General features: G+C 42.7%; 1 protein-coding gene across 2 annotated transcripts in view; it reads right to left on the bottom strand.

Annotated features, from left to right (window-relative positions):
* AUH (AU RNA binding methylglutaconyl-CoA hydratase) overlaps positions 1-17,812 on the bottom strand; it is a 190,210-nt gene that overhangs the window by 10,312 nt on the left and 162,086 nt on the right. The window lies entirely within an intron of this gene.

The raw sequence follows: 17,812 nt of genomic DNA, 5'->3' as shown, positions 1-17,812 counted from the left end.
CTTACATTAGCGTGCTCTACAATTGACAACCCTGGTAGCCTGGACCACAGTACCATGTTAGGATAAGGTAAGAAAAGTGATAAAATAACATAACACATATTGTGTTACTGGTTTGGTTTGGTTTTTAAATGAGTCTCTAAAACATTTTAGTAATAATTAGCTATAGTCAGTGCTAGGACCCTTTTTGTTGTTGGTGATGGGGTGGCCATTGGTAGGGCTGTAGCCAGTGGCCGTTTTGTCTGCGTCTTGGAGGTGGCAACCTTATCGATGGCCCACACTTTTCCACTTCCATCCTGCTGTTTGAAATCTAACACAGGACTACAAAGAAACAAGGACATAGTGTGACAAGCATGGATCTGTAGAAATAACATTCTCAGAGAGCTTTAGTTAGTGGTAGTTAGCTTTCCTTTCTACTTCAAGAATTACTTCTGTGAATTCCCGCTTTTGGGTGATTAACAAGCAGAAACAATTTCCAGAGGGTGGCTGAAGAGTGCTTAATTGTTCAGAGAATAACAAATTTCCCCAAACAAGCATGCAATATGAATGAGAGCATAACACTGAGTAAGGCTCTGAACAGAACTCCACATGGAAGCCTTACAACATCTTAGAAATAGATGTGTCTTTTAAGGCTAACTGTAGAAGTTACCTTTGCTCTAGTAGAATGGGCTCTAAAACTATCTGGGATTGGGACTCCTGCTTTGACATGGCAGGTCTGAATCAAGTATCTGAGCCATTTAGGCAAATTTTAAATAGAGATTTCTTCCCATCCAGGATTATTTCCACAAACACATGAGAGCACAGGGCAAGAGAGAAAAAGTATGTGTGATGGGGTACTTATGGGGGAAATCCAGGGAGGCAAGTCTGCACTAACTGAATTAACAGGTGTTCAACCAATATAAAATGGATGTCCTTTCAATTTTAAAAATGGCAGACTAAATCAGTATTTAATTAAAGCCAATCTGTTTCCTTTACTGCTGTTTTCGAAAGTATTTAAATATGTCTCTGGAACAAAATAAGCTAATTGGAAATAAATCAAAAGCTTTTATGATTCAACTTTCATTTATTTTTATTAAGTGCAACCAGCTTTAGCACTACTGTGTTCATTTTCATAAAAACATACCTGGTTTTCAGTGTATTACCCAATACTAAGATGTGGTTGGCAGATTAAAAAATAGTGGCTTGTTTGTTACAAAAATTGAGATATGGGCTTTAGCAAAGCGTGGCTATAGCTGCAATAAACATCATTTTTAAAATGTCTACAATAGCAGTGAAAGTGGTTGACATCCCCTTTTCGAAAAAAATTGACTTGCTAACACAAGAGAATTTCAATCAAATGATCCCAGTGGTAACCCTAGTCTAGATAAAGCTCCAGCAGCTTTCTGAGCTTTTACCACCACGTCAGTTAAATCTGATCAGAGCAGCCATTCTATGTTTGTACTTCCAACTTAAGTCAGGGGGAGTTTTTATACAAAAAGAATATAGTATCTGTGCACAGAGCAGGTTTAACTGACACAGTGGTAAAAATGCTAGCAGCTGCTGGAGTACATGAGATCTCCTACTAGTGTTACCAAAGATGCAGCTGAACCAGTCGTAGAATTTTTTTTTGCTAAAATTATTTTATATCAGCAGGAGTAAAGAATCAAAATAAATCCTCCTCTCTTGAGGTAAGGTTTATTAACAAAAGGTACTTCCACAACTCTTTGAGGAGATTACTAGAATTCTTTGAGGGGGTCAACAAGCATGTGGACAAGGGTGATCCAGTGCATATAGTGTATTTAGATTTTCAGAAAGCCTTTGACAAAGTCCATCACCAAAGGCTCTTAAGCAAAGTAAGCTGTCATGGGATAAGAGAGAAAGTCCTCTCCTGGATCAGTAACTGTTTAAAAGATAGAGACTGGGAGTGGCTAGGTCATTACACAAATTGAATCTATTTCCCCATGTTAAGTATCCTCACACCTTCTTGTCAACTGTCTGGAATGGGCCATCTTGATTATCACTACAAAATTTTTTTTCTCCTGCTGATAATAGCTCATCTTAATTAATTAGCCGCTTAAGAGTTGGTATGGCAACTTCCACCTTTGCATGTTCTCTGTATGTATACATATCTTCTTACTATATGTTCCATTCTATGCATCTGATGAAGTGGGCGGTAGCCCACGAAAGCTTATGCTCAAATAAATGTTAGTCTCTAAGGTGCCACAAGTACTCCTGTTCTTTTTGCAGATAATACAACAGTACTCAAGATAGTTAAGTCCAAAGCAGACCCTGAAGAGTTACAAAGGGATCTCACAAAACTGGGTGACTGAGCAACAAAATGGCAGATGAAATTCAATGTTGATAAATTGAAAGTAATGCACATTGGAAAACATAATCCCTACCATACATATAAAATGATGGGGTCTAAATTAGCTGTTACCACTCAAGAAATAGATCTTGGATTCATTGTGGATAGTTCTCTGAATATATCCACTCAATGTGCAGCGGCAGTCAAAAAAGCGAACAGAATGTTGGGAATCATTAGGAAAGGGGTAGATCATAAAACAGAAAATATCATATTGCCTCTATATAAATCCATGGTACACCCACATCTTGATATTGCATGCTGATGTGGTTGCCCCATCTCAAACAAGATATATTGGAATTGGAAAAGGTGCAGAAAAGGGCAACAAAAATTATTAGGGTTATGGAACAGCTTCCATATGAGGAGAGATTAATAAGACTGGGAGTTTTCAGCTTGGAAAAAAGAGATGACTGAGGGAGGATATGATAAAGGTTTATAAAATTATAACTGGTGTGGAGAAAGTAAATAAGGAAGTGTTATTCATGCCTTCAGATTACACAAGAATCATGGGTCACTCAATGAAATAAATAAACAGCAGGTTTAAAACAAACATAAGGAAGTACTTCTGCACCCAATGCACAGTCAATCTGTGGAACTCTTTGCCAGAGCATATTGTGAAGGGCAAGACTATAACAGAGTTCAAAAAAGACCTACATAAGTTCATGGAGGATAGGTCCAACAATGGCTATTAGCCAGGATGGGCAGGGATGCAAAACCCGGCTCTGAAATGTCCCTAGTCTCTGTTTGCCAGAAGCTGGGAATGGGCAACAGGGGGTGGATCACTTGATGAATACCTGTTCTGTTCATTCCCTCTGAAGCACCTGGCATTGGACAGGATACTGGGCTAGATGGATCGTTGATCTGTCCCAGTATGGCCGTTCTTACTTTCTTATGTATGTATGTTCCAAAATAATACAAACCCCACAGAGTAAGCCATCTCATCAGACTTGGCTACCTCTTCAGTGGGAGTTAGACATTGAATACACACAGGATCAGGCTCAAGATGAGTTAGCATGTCTCTCCAAACCTCATCTCTGTGCCAAAAAATGGGAAGATGCTCTTTCAAAAGGATTGCTTAATATACTGCTGTTCTACCACCATCTTGTAAGTTAACTAACATTTTTGCATTCCAACTGTATATGTCTTTTCATTTTTCACCCAAAGAAACTGTCACACTTTAATTGATGTCTATCCTTGTGCACAATCTAAGTGTGCATCAGTACAGAGCTGATGTCTGTTAGAGAAGAATAGGTTCCTCAGAAGTCAACCTTTTTACCACAGCCTGTACCAGAAATACAATCTTGAACTACATCAGATTCAGCTTTTGATAAAAGACAAACTCTTTGTCCAAATCTGAAGGTCAGGATTCTTATATCTACTGACTGCACCTCTTCTGTTCCTTCCTTGTTCACTCGTGCTTAATATATTTCCCTACTTATCTATCTTTTCTTCCTTTAGAGTTTTATCTTCTCTGTTACTGCCTCTACCAGGAAATGTTGAAAACAAAATTTAATTGAGCAACAATATTTCATAACGTTGACCAAACAATGGATATGTTTAAGCATGAAACAATGCTTATGGATGAAAAATGTTCTCTTGCCAGTATCTTGCACAATAAGGATTAAAGAGCAATAAAACAGTCCACACTGCAAGGCCGTTAAGCAAACGAGCATGTTCTCTGGTTAACATTCACAGAACATTAGCCAACAGTTCAGTGCATCATTCACATATTCAGCAGTAAGCACAGCATATATTCAAAAAAGTGTCACATTCGATCAAAGATGTACATAAGTTACATAAATCTGCAGGGGAAACAGCAAGAGTATACTGTAGAAAGATGTTCTTTTTTGATAATACATACAAAACATATAGTTCCTGCCAACTGCAATCAGAACTAAAGGAAGTAACACCCAATTTTCAAAGCCACTACTTAAACTAGTCATTTCATCTAAAAGTAGAACACTACTTGATGGAAGAGGTATTGTTGCATTTTTTCAAATTTAGTGTCACATTATTTCATGGACTAGTATTCTGGAATTTACTGACTGTGCTGATACAAAATAACTGATCTGTAGCTGCACTATAAATGCATTCTTATCAGAGGTACTGCCATTTAATGCAATTGTAAACATCAGGTTTGGATGACACTCCATTTGATGTGAAAACCAACACTGGAAAAGACATCTAACTACTGGTATGAAAATGATTAAACAATGTCATTATTCAACAAAATCTTGATTTTCTAGAGAGATATATTAAGTATCAGTAATTTATCAATTAAAAAATATAGTACATAACTGGTTTGGATTAAGGGAATTACAAGAACAGTTCCCAAAAGCATATCCAGAATGATGAAGTAACTAGCTTACTGGAAATAGATTCATCATTCTGGCAAAAGAGATCTAAAACCAGTAGTTTCTCAAAGTTCAAGGCTCCATCACAACATACTGAGAAAAATCCTGTGGTGACAAAAAATCCAATATTTAATTCAATCATACTGTCATTCATTAAGCCAAATAAAAATAATGTTATCTTATTTACACCAACTTTTTTTACTTACATTAGGTTGGCTTAATTGTGATGCATTTAAATTTTTCTTGTAAAAAACCCACTACATATTTATAATATTTTATTAATAACTAATGGTGAGCCAAAGTTCATCAGCCACAGACTTTCCAGTTATTCGAGTCAGCCAAGAAATGTCTGGAATCTCTACTTCATGGTTCCCATACAAAAGGAAAGGGGAGTAACAGACTTTCTCCTACTCATTAAGACTATTATAACAGTGTGAAATACATACATCTACGGGTTTCAGAGTAGCAGCCGTGTTAGTCTGTATCCGCAAAAATAACAGGAGTACTTGTGGCACCTTAGAGACTAACAAATTTATTAGAGCATAAGCTTTCGTGGGCCGAAGAAGTGGGTTGTAGCCCACGAAAGCTTATGCTCTAATAAATTTATACATCTACGGTAAATTATTTTCGATCTTCCCTCAACACACAAATATTTGAACTCATAAATAAGCTACATAGATAAAAGTAATGATAGATTAGATAGAAATATAATGCCATTTTTAACCATGTTGCTTGTTTTGTTATATATACACACACAGATTTTTTTTTATTTTGATTTAAATGTATCTGCCATCTATTCACAATTCAAGATAGCTCTCCAAATTTAAACATTAAAAATCTAAAATGTATCAACAGAATATTTAGGTTTAAATTTCCAATTACACAACTACCAGTTTACGCCTTGATCCTGCAAAGATTTATGCACATTACTTAAGTTTCTGTTTAAGTCTTTGCAGGATCAGAGCTCCCCACAAAAGAAAAACTAAAGATCCAACTCAAGTTATATAGCCTAGATCCCAGAAACAGGCCTCACTGGATTCAAAACTCCTCCTGCTCAAAGGTCGCTGAAACCTGTAGGCCATAGGTGGGCAAACTACGGCCCGCGGGCCACATCCGGCCCACTGGACCGTTCTCCCCAGCCCCTGACCTCCTGTCCTGGGAGTCTAGCCCCCAGCCCCTCCCCTGCAGCCTCAGTCACTGCGCCACTGGCACAATGCTCTGGGTGGCGGGGCTGTGAGCTCCTGGGGCAGCGCAGCTGCAGAGCCCGGCCTGACCCGGTGCTCTGCATTGCGCGGTGCGTGGCTGGCTCCAGCCGGGCGGTGCAGCCGCGCCACCAGCCACTGGTGCTCCAGGCAGCATGGTAAGGGGGCAGGGAGCGAGGGAGGGGGGTTGGCTAGAGGGCAGAGGAGTTCGGGGAGTGGTCAGGGGCCGGGGGTGTGGATAGGGGTCGGGGCGGTCAGAGGGCGGGGAACAGGGGGGTTGAATGGGGGCAGGAGTTCCAGGGGTGGTCAGGGAGAAGGGGTGGTTGGATGGGGCGGCGGGAGGCAGTCAGGGGCGGGGATTCTGGGGGCTGTCAAGGAGAAGGGGTGGTTGGATAGGGCAGGGTCCGGGGGGAGCAGTCAGGAAGGAGAGGAGGGGTTGGATGGGGCGGCGGGAGGCAGTCAGGGGCAGGGGTTCCGGGGCGGTCAGGGAGAAGGGGTGGTTGGATGGGGCAGGGGTCCTGGGGGGGGGAAGAGTTAGGAAGGAGGGGGGGTTGGATGGGGCAGTGGGGGGCAGTCAGGGGTGGGAGTTCCGGGGGCGGTCGGGGACAGGGAGAAGGGGTGGTTGGATGAGGCAGAGGTCCCGGGGGGCAGTCAGGGAGAAGGGGTGGTTGGATGGGGCAGGTGTCCGGGGGGTAATTAGGAAAGGGGGGGGTTGGATGGGGCGGCGGGGGGGCAGTTATGGGCAGAGGTTCATTCCAGGGGTGGTCAGGGGACAGAGAGCAGGGGGGATGGATGGGGCAGGGGTCCGGGTGGGCTGTCAGGGAGCAGGGGGGTTGGATAGGGTAGGAGTCCCGGGGGGCCGTCAGGGGCGAGAAGCACGGAGGATCAGATGGGGGCGGGGGCCGGGCCACATCTGCCAGTTTGGGGAGGCACAGCCTCCCCTAACTGGCCCTCCATACCATTTCTGAAACCCGATGCGGCCCTCAGTCCAAAAAGTTTGCCCGCCCCTGCTGTAGGCACCTAAACTCACTTGGTGCCTAAATTTCTGTTGTAACAGTTCCCTAGGCACCTATGTTTCTCCCTCTGGGCATGTGCACTGCTGTCCCACTGTTGGAATCCGGACACCTAAGCTGCAGTATACTTTTTACAATACTCTTTACAACAGTTCTGGACAGGCAGCCCAATATATATTCCCGCAGCTCCAATTGGCTGGGAACGGCGAACTGCGGCCCCTGGAGCTGCAGGCGGTCGTGCCTGCGGATGGTCAATGTAAACACTATCTTGTGGCCCGCCAGCAGATTACCCTGATGGGCCACATGTGGCCTGCAGGCCGCAGGTTGCCCACCACTGCTCTATGGGTATGTCTACACTGCAATTAGACACCCGTGGTTGGCATGTGCCAGCTGACTTGGGCTCGTGGGGCTGTTTAATTGCAGCATACACGTTTGGGCTTGGGCTAGAACCCAAGCTCTGAGACCCTTTGCCCTCTCCCCACAGGGTCCCAAAGACTGGGCTCCAGCCTGAGTCCGAATGCCTACACTGCGATAAAAAAGGCCCTCAGCCTGAGCCTCATGAGTACGAATCAGCTGGCATAGGCCAGCCACAAGTTTTTAATTGCTGTGTAGACATATCCTGTAACATTTTGTAGCAGTCTTTCACTGCAAATTCTACTCTTGCTAAAAGACCAGCCAGTTTAATTTGCAAATCATACCTTGACTTTCACACACAGTTTTAATCACATATATTTAACAACTACATAGACTTGGTTGATTTAAACATCATAGAACACTTCAAATCTTCCCTCTTGGTGGTTTTTTTTTTTTTTTTTTTTTTGAGGTGGTGTGTGTGTGTGTGTTTTTTTTAAAAAGCTAGCAGATTGAATCAGTAGAGGATAATATCTGGCCTAAGAATATGAGAAAGCTTACAAAATGACAAAAGCTTATGTGATTTGTTAACATGAGAAACTCAGATGTAAAGATGTAAATACACTTTTTAGAATTCACTGGAAGTTAAATATTCATAGGCTTCATATCAGACAGATTAAATGTTTTGAGTAATTTGTAAAAAAAAGATGAGACGTTTCTGATAAAAGCAATCAATTTTTAAGGGGGTGTAAGACTAAGAATGGATTCCCTATATGCAGACATCTGCCCACGTGAAATGCATGAAAACAGAAAATGAATCTGAAAGCTTGTACTTAGAGATAGCAGATTTGAAGGGGTAAAAATTTCTGTGGGGTAAATGAGTCTTCAAAGTTATAGCTGGGGAACAATCAGATCTGTTTGCCTGACATTATTAAACATTTGATTCATCAGCTACAGTAGTTACCATTCATATAGTTTTAAATACTTTGACTCCAGGTAGTGACCTAGTGATACAATAATAATTAGCTCATCATGACAATGTAGAAATTGACAATGCAAGACCACTTTACAAAGAAATTGAGTGAGGAACAAAATTATACTTAAACATATTTAAATACAATAAATGAGAGTGCCCATGCATATTTCACAAGCTACCTGCCTTACAATACATATAGCTCTTGGTGGAAATATTGTTTATATTGTTCTGAAGTACTGCAGTGATAGAAAGTGAACTTAAAAGAAGCCCCCCCCCCACCACCACCACCACCATCACACACACACACACACACACACACACTAAAGCACAATCCCCAACTGGGTGCAGATATAAGTGAATGGCCCAAGAGAAAGCGCTTTCTAGCCTTATTAGAGCTATGCCCACATATTTGTTAACAGAATCAGCTCTTGGCAGCAACAGTAAGCAGGCCTAATGGAGGACCAGTCAACTGTTATTTTGTATATCTAGATTTCCAATCACAGGGACTTTAGTCCTAAAATTATTTAAGTATTAGAATTTTTACCTGAATTTTAAATAACTGATTTCATACCTTCTATTATCTCAGTCTCAGACTGGTGAGTGACAGTGATAAAAACAAGAGAGAATAGAAATGCGAAAGTCTTGCACAATAATTTAAAATAGAACAAGCAAAATGCAGAAAAATGCAGTTAGATTATCACAGTTGGAAAGGTATTTCATTTTGATTTACCTGAGAGGATGAACCCACAACCCAAAACTGTGGCATTGTTTTAAAATCAGATAATCGGAAGTCTTAGCTGTCTGTGAACTAGTCAGAAATTTTTCCCTCCCTCAGCCTGACCTCCTCCTCACAGCAATCTATCACTTTCCCTCACACCCGCCATACAAATAAATTTATCATTTTGCTGAACCCCACAAAAATACAGAAAAGTTAATCATTTTCTTCCACCCCAAGTTTCATCAAATCCATCTGCTCTCAATCCTCCCCACCGAGAAGTCCATCTGCTCCCAATCCTCCAAAATTAATCTGTAAACACCCACCCCTGAAATTCTCTGACTCATGTGGGGCTACAGAAGGAGGATTTGCTGACTCTTGTGACTATTGATAGCAGAAGTCCCGGGGAACAGTAAAGCAGCAGGCCGTAGCTAGGACTAAAGCTGTGTGCTTCAGCAGCCAAGCACCTTGAGCAGCAGCAAATCTGTGGAGAAGGAGAAGTTCTGTAGCTAAGACAATCAGCACAAATGAATGAGGAGGAAACAGACCAGACCAGTATCCCAAAGAAGGAACCATCAGGCAGGTCAGTCAAAGCCTGTGTCCAACTACCCGTGTTACTCAACTCATGCTGCTAAAGACCAATAATTATTATGGAGAGACTAGCTGCATCACTCACAATAGTTCAGGCTGAAACAAGATTTGTGTTACAAGGGCATTTCTGACCACCACCACCCCTCCAGTCTCTCTAACTTAATCAAAAATTAGCTGAATACCTTCAAAATTGGTATGTACTATTCTACAAACTTTGTGGTAAATCAGAAAACTGGATTTTGAGAAATCACGTCTGATATTTTTAACTAATCTTTTGTTTTGAAATCCTAACTTTATTTTGTTTGCTCTATTTCACTTATTCCTGTATCTAAAAACTCCCAAATGACCTTCTGTTCTTTGTCTCCATGAAGAGTGCTCCAGGCTTCAGCTATTGGGCTGGATGGGGGGGGGGGGGGAGGGCGGGCTCCAGGCTTTGAAAATATTTACTGGAGTTCTGCTCCGGATAGCTCCAGAGGAATTTAAGCCCCGAGTGGAACTGAGTATCTATTGACTTTAGCTGTAGTTGTGAACGCGCAACACTTCTGAAAATCAGGCCCTGTCTCAAACTGTGCACCAAAGTAACAGAAACCCACAATTCATGGCCACCTTCAAAAAATTTAATGTAAAGGACATGCCAAGCATCACATATACATTTTATGGCACAGCCAGGGATTGAACCGAGTTTTCCCAAGTCAGTCAATTGTCTTAACCACAAACCATCTTAAGAACATAAGAATGGCCACACTGGGTCAGACCAAAGGTCCATCCACCCCAGTATCCTGTCTACTGACAGTGGCCAATGCCAGGTGCCCCAGAGGGAGTGAACTTAACAGGTAATGATCAAGCAATCTCTGTCCTGACATCCATCTCCACCCTCTGACAAACAGAGGCTAGGGACACTATTCCTTACCCATCCTGGCTAATAGCCATTAATGGACTTACCCTCCATGAATTTATTTAGTTCTCTTTTAAACCCTGTTATAGTCCTAGCCTTCACAACCTCCTCAGGCAAGGAGTTCCACAAGTTGACTGTGCACTGTGTGAAGAACTTCCTTTTATTTGTTTTAAACCTGCTGACCATTAATTTCACGAAGACTGAAGCAAAGAATTCATTTAGTTTCTCCGCAATGACTTTATCGTCTTTAAGTGCTCCTTTTGTATCTCGATTGTCCGGGGGCCCCACTGGTTGTTTAGCAGGCTTCCTGCTTCTGATGTACTTAAAAAACATTTTGTTATTACCGTTTGAGTATTTGGCTATCTGTTCTTCAAACTCCTTTTTGGCTTTTCTTATTACATTTTTACACTTAATTTGGCAGTGTTTATGCTCCTTTCTATTTACCTCAATAGGAATTGACTTCCACTTTTTATCTCTCGCTGCTTCCTTTACATGGTTGTTAAGCCACGGTGGCTCTTTTTTAGTTCTTTTACTGTGTTTTGTAATTTGGGGTATACATTTAAGTTGGGCCTCTATTATGATGTCTTTGAAAAGTGTCCATGCAGCTTGCAGGGATTTCACTCTAGTCACTGTACCTTTTAATTTCTGTTTAACTAACCTCCTCATTTTTGCATAGTTCCTTCTCCTTTCCTATGTAGGTCTAACAGACAACACCTTTACTCACTACACAAATATGAATCATTCACCCATCTAATGCACGAAATGAATCAGAGCACCTGTGGGAAATAGTATATGATCATGTAATTAAAGACTGGAAGAAAAAGAAGCAGCAGCCGAGGAGCCATTTTGTCTGTGTCCTGATAGGAGGTTCCATTCTATGAACCTCTGATAGGAGGTTCCATTCAGAGTACACTCTTTAACTCACTGACCGTCCTGCATCACTCTGAAGCAGGACAGTCAGTGAGTTAAAGAGTGTACTCTGAACAAACAATGTTCCAAGAATTTAGGAGCAAGACTGTAAAAAGTTCTACTGTGCATGCCATAATGGTGATGTTTGCGGTTTATAATTTAGCCAAATCTTGATGGATTTTCATGGGAACAGAGAAGGCACCTCTCTGATCCCGGCTGAATTTTAAGTTCCTGAACCAAGCTCCTGAGGTGCAAGAGCTCTTCAAAAATACAGAAAAATTAATTAACATTAGCAAAACTGCCTATAATAGTTCACATTTCTCATTCTTAGAAACCACAGCACCAGTTCTATGGAAATTTTTTTATAAGATCAACCCAAGGCAGACAACAAGCATGGTAAATTTCAGCGCAAATGGTTATAGTCTGGTAAAGTTATAAGAAAATGAAAAGGGGGATGGGGTTGAATGGTAAAAGTTAGTCAAACTTAATATAAAGGTGCCACCAATATCTACTAAATAAAGCATGAATACTGCCTGTTTTGATTACTACAAATGAAGCCACTTCATGGCAATTTTTTTTTAATTTACTTACACATTCTGTTGAGGTATAATACTATAATAAGGTTTTAGTACATTTGGTGCATTTACAATGGTATCCTTTGTCCTGCACTCATTCTGCTGAAATAGTCTGTTATTTTACTTTATTCACATTGGTAACACATGTTTTAAGAAATGGATTTCACTGATTTCACTGTTTCCCAATTAAAATATGTAAAAGGTCTCACTTGAAATTATATAAACATTTTTTTAATTGTATCCTCAGCAGGCACAAAGCAGTATAGTTCCATTGACTTCAATGGAGCTAAGCCAATTTACACAAACTGAGACTCTGTCCCTACTGTTTATTGCTTCAGAACATTGACATGATTTTCTTCAATAATACTGCTCTTCCACTGTCTTCCTTAGTCTATGTCACCTTCTATCCAATTTATAACACCTACAAAAAATAAAGTTGTCCACTTACAGGAAATCAAAAAGAAAGAGCTGAAACAAGCAATTGTTTCTACGCAGTTGCCGTCCAGCTGTTGGGGTGCAAAGGGGAAAGTGACCTCTGTTAGTCAGCCTACCTGCTACTGTGACATAATAATGGAGAGTTAAAGTCAGTGACTACCACATAAAATAGAATCCAAGAGGTATGTAGATAACGAACATTTCCCTTCCTGAACCCTCCGAAAGGGAGAAGTGTCAGGATCTGCTTGGTGAGACTAGGGGTAGGGTTGCCATGCAGATGCCCTTGTCACTTCTTCTCCAGAACAGGAGGGTGGGCACCTTTAGATACTTAGAACATTAACATTCCATTAACATATATTTTATTTTTTCTTTAAACTCTAGATCCACGATACAAGAGAGGGGTTATTTGGAAGTACACACGCCAGGCATCAAAAAGTGGTGAATTTATGTCAGTTTAGCACAAATAGCTAGCATGGTAATTGGGGGCAAATTAATATTAAATAAATATTTAAATATTTAAAAAGATCTGTTAGACAGTAGATGCCGTTGGGCATAGTTTATATAAACCAAACAGGCACCCACACAGCACATGCCTATCACAACACTGATCAATTTGCTTGTACATTAGAACCTTTTTACCCATTATAACCTGGCTCTAGCACCGCATCCCCCTCTCTAGATGAACACCAATCTGTTGTGAGTTGACTTCCTAAGCTTCTAAGCCCCCTGGGTATGGGTAGTGACTCATCAATGTTCCAGCTCTAGGTCTGTGAAGCACTCTCCAGAGTACAGACCCTGTGTCTGACATCTTACTTGACAGTGGGACACTGCAGTCTGGCCGCCTTAGACTCTGGAACAAGTCAGCCCTCCTGAGCTCCCTGTTGCTTTAGACACGTTCCCCCTCTGTTCACCTGATTGTGGGAGCTCTGGTTTCTAGTTAAATCCTTCAGGGACAACATGGCAGGCCCTCATGGAATACAGATTTAGGAAAGGAATTTCTTAATCACAATTACTTTACTGTTGAAAGCACACTAGAGAGTTACAGATATTGGAAAATAACAGTTATGAATGCAGCCCCCTTGAGTCTGATCACACCCCTCTCACGAATTCTGGCTTTAGTCAGCAAACATATGCCAGGAACCTTCTTGGACTGGTCTGCTCACATGTGGTGTTGGTCAGCGCCAGTTGAGAGAAGCAGTCACCTTTTAAAAACGTGTATTTCCCCTTCTTTGTCGTGCTCAGGGCTGAGGACCTGCAGCACATTTTCTCAGCTAGCCTTCTATGTAGAGTGTTCTTGTGGGTTACTGTTATTAATTAAGATTACTTTAGTGCTTCCTAGTCATGGACCAGGACTCCATTATGCTAGGCACTGTACAAACACAAAACAAAAAGATGGGGGATGATAGTAGAGAGAGAATCAGAGCTGTCGTCTCTCTCATTGTCAGCCCTCACTAAAGTGTTCCACACTGTAGCACGAACACAATGTCCAGAACAGACTGACCTGGACAAGATTAGACTGGTTTTCTACACCACATGGGTATTTAATCCAACATGAAGGTTACAATGCAAAGTGAAGTTTGTAATGAAGGTTAAAATCACAAAATGGCATTCACAAAACAAAATGCAATTTACAATTGGACACAGACATCCCCCCAATCTGTCATATCACCCTTAAGTTGTCTGTCTTTTTAGATGTAAACTCATCAGGGTAGGGATCATGCCTTTCTCTTTGTTTGGAAAGCACCTTAGATACAAAGGGTGTTACTGCAATATCATAGACTATCAGGGTTGGAAGGGACCTCAGGAGGTCATCTAGTCCAACCCCCTGCTCAAAGCAGGACCAATTCCCAACTAAATCATCCCAGCCAGGGCTTTGTCAAGCCGGACTTTAAAAAACCTCTAAGGAAGGCGATTCCACCACCTCCCTAGGTAACCCTAGGTAACCCATTCCAGTGCTTCACCACCCTCTTAGTGAAAAAGTTTTCCTAATATCCAACCTAAACCTCCCCCACTACAACTTGAGACCATTACTCCTTGTTCTGTCATCTGCTACTACTGAGAACAGTCTAGATCCATCCTCTTTGGAACCCCCTTTCAGGTAGTTGAAAGCAGCTATCAAATCCTCCCTCATTCTTCTCTTCTGCAGACTAAACAATCCCAGTTCCCTCAGCCTCTCCTCATAAGTCATGTGCTCCAGCCACCTAATCATTTTTGTTGCCCTCCGCTGGACTCTTTCCAATTTTTCCACATCCTTCTTGTAGTGTGGGGCCCAAAACTGGACACAGTACTCCAGATGAGGCCTCACCAACGTTGAATAGAGGGGAATGATCACGTCCCTCAATCTGCTGGCAATGCCCCTACTTATACAGCCCCAAATGGCGTTGGCCTTCTTGGCAACAAGGGCACACTGTCGACTCATATCCAGCTTCAAGTAGACTGTAAGTCTTAGGTCCTTTTCTGCAGAACTGCTGCCTAGCCATTCGGTCCCTAGTCTGTAGCAGTGCATGGGATTCTTCCATCCTAAGTGCAGGACTCTGCATTTGTCCTTGTTGAACCTCATCAGATTTCTTTTGGCCCAATCCTCTAATTTGTCTAGGTCCCCCTTCTGTAGCCTATCCCTACCCTCCAGTGTATCTACCACTCCTCCCAGTTTAGTGTCATCTGCAAACTTGCTGAGGGTGCAGTCCACGCCATCCTCCAGATCATTGATGAAGATATTGAACAAAACCGGCCCAGGACCAACTCTTGGGGCACTCCGCTTGAAACCGGCTGCCAACTAGACATGGAGCCATTGATAACTACATGTTGAGCACGATGATCTAGCCAGCTTTCTATCCACCTTATAGTCCATTCATCCAGCCCATACTTCTTTAACTTGCTGGCAAGAATACTGTGGGAGACCATATCAAAAGCTTTGCTAAAGTCAAATCCACTGCTTTCCCCTCATCCACAGAGCCAGTTATCTCAACATAGAAGGCAATTAGGTTAGTCAGGCATGACTTGCCCTTGGTGAATCCATGCTGACTGTTCCTGATCACTTTCCTCTCCTCTAAGTGCTTCAGAATTGATTCCTTGAGGTCCTGCTCCATGATTTTTCCAGGGACTGAGGTGAGGCTGACTGGTCTGTAGTTCCCCGGATCCTCCTCCTTCCCTTTTTTAAAGATGGGCACTACATTAGCCTTTTTCCAGTCATCGGGGACCTCCCCCGATCGGCCATGAGTTTTCAAAGATAATGGCCAATGGCTCTGCAATCACATCCACCAACTCCTTCAGCATCCTCGGATCCGGCCCCATGGACTTGTGCTCATCCAGCTTTTCTAAATAATCCCGAACCACTTCTTTCTCAAGTCAGCCATCAAGTCAGAGGGCTAGTCACCTCCTCCCCATGCTGTGCTGCCCAGTGCAGCAGTCTGGGAGCTGAACTTGTTCATGAAGACAGAGGCAAAAAAAGCATTGAGTACGTTAGCTTTTTCCACAGCCTCTGTCACTAGGTTGTGTCCCTCATTCAGTAAGGGGCCCACACTTTCCTTGACTTTCTTCTTGTTGCTAACATACCTGAAGAAACCCTTCTTGTTACTCTTAACATCTCTTGCTAGCTGCAACTCCAAGTGTGATTTGGCCTTCATGATTTCACTCCTGCATGCCTGAGCAATATTTTTATATTCCTCCCTGGTCATTTGTCCAATCTTCCACTTCTTGTAAGCTTCTTTTTTGTGTTTAAGATCAGCCAGGATTTCACTGTTAAGCCAAGCTGGTTGCCTGCCATATTTACTATTCTTTCTACACATTGGGATGGTTTGTTCCTGCAACCTCAATAAGGATTCTTTAAAATACAGCCAGCTCTCCTGGACTCCTTTCCCGCTCATGTTATTATCCCAGGGGATCCTGCCCATCAGTTCCCTGAGGGAGTCAAAGTCTGCTTTTCTGAAGTCCAGGGTCTGTATTCTGCTGCTCTCCTTTCTTCCTTGTGTCAGGATCCTGAACTCGACCATCTCATGGTCACTGCCTCCCAGGTTCCCATCCACTTTTGTTTCCCCTACTAATTCTTCCTGGTTTGTGAGCAGCAGGTCAAGAAGAGGTCTGCCCCTAGTTGGTTCCTCCAGTAGCTGCACCAGGAAATTGTCCCCTACACTTTCCAAAAACTTCCTGGATTGTCTGTGCACCGCTGTATTGCTCTCCCAGCAGATATCAGGGTGATTGAAGTCTCCCATGAGAACCAGGGCCTGTGATCTAGTAACTTCTGTTAGTTGCTGGAAGAAAGCCTCGTCCACCTCATCCCCCTGGTCTGGTGGTCTATAGCAGCCTCCTACCACGACATCACCCTTGTTGCTCACACTTCTAAACTTAATCCAGAGACTCTCAGGTTTTTCTGCAGTTTCATAACGGAGCTCTGAGCAGTCATACTGTTCTCTTACATACAATGCAACTCCCCCCCGCTTTTCTGCCCTGCCTGTCCTTCCTGAACAGTTTATATCCATCCATGACAGTACTCCAGTCATGTGAGTTATCCCACCAAGTCTCTGTTATTCCAATCACATCATAGTTCCTTGACGGTGCCAGGACTTCCAGTTCTCCTTGCTTGTTTCCCAGGCTTCTTGCATTTATGTATAGGCACTTAAGATAACTCGCTGATCGTCCCGCTTTCTCAGTATGAGACAGGAGTCCTCCCCTCTTGGGTTCTCCTGCTCGTGCTTCCTCCCGGTATCCCATTTCCCCACTTACCTCAGGGCTTTGGTCTCCTTCCCCCGGTGAAAGGGGGAAGGAGTTTAAAGCCCTATTCACCAGGTTAGCCAGCCTGCTTGCGAAGATGCTCTTCCCTCTCTTCGTTAGGTGGAGCCCGTCTCTGCCTAGCACTCCTCCTTCTTGCAAAACCATCCCATGGTCAAAGAATCCAAAGCCTTCTCTCCGACACCACCTGCGTAGCCATTCATTGACTTCCACAATTCGACGGTCTCTAACCGGGCCTTTTCCTTCCACAGGGAGGATGGATGAGACCGCCACTTGTGCCTCAAACTCCTTTATCCTTCTTCCCAGAGCCACGTAGTATTAATAATAAAGATACACCTCTACCCCGATATAATGCGACCCGATATAACACAAATTCTGATATAAAGCGGTAAAAGCAGTGCTCCGGGGGAGGGAGGACGGGGCTGCGCATTCCAGCAGATCAAAGCAAGTGCGATATAATGCGGTTTCACCTATAACGCGGTAAGATTTTTTTGGCTCCCGAGGACAGCGTTATATCGAGGTAGAGGTGTATGTATTTTGTGGGTCACTTCATTCCCAGCTGACTTCAATGAAGATAGACTGGGTATGAATTTTGGCCAATATATTGATAGCCTATAAGCTGGATCCTTAGGTACATCAGCGTTCCACTTGATACTATTGAGATAGAAAGGGTGGGCAGAGATGTAAGAGACCTTTTATTTTCTCTGATCCTGGGATAGCCAGGAGC

The sequence above is a fragment of the Emys orbicularis genome, chromosome 6 (assembly GCF_028017835.1).
Source record: "Emys orbicularis isolate rEmyOrb1 chromosome 6, rEmyOrb1.hap1, whole genome shotgun sequence".
Lineage (NCBI taxonomy): Eukaryota > Metazoa > Chordata > Testudines > Emydidae > Emys > Emys orbicularis.
Note: the sequence above shows the minus strand (reverse complement) of the source record. Positions and strands in the feature narration are given on the sequence as shown.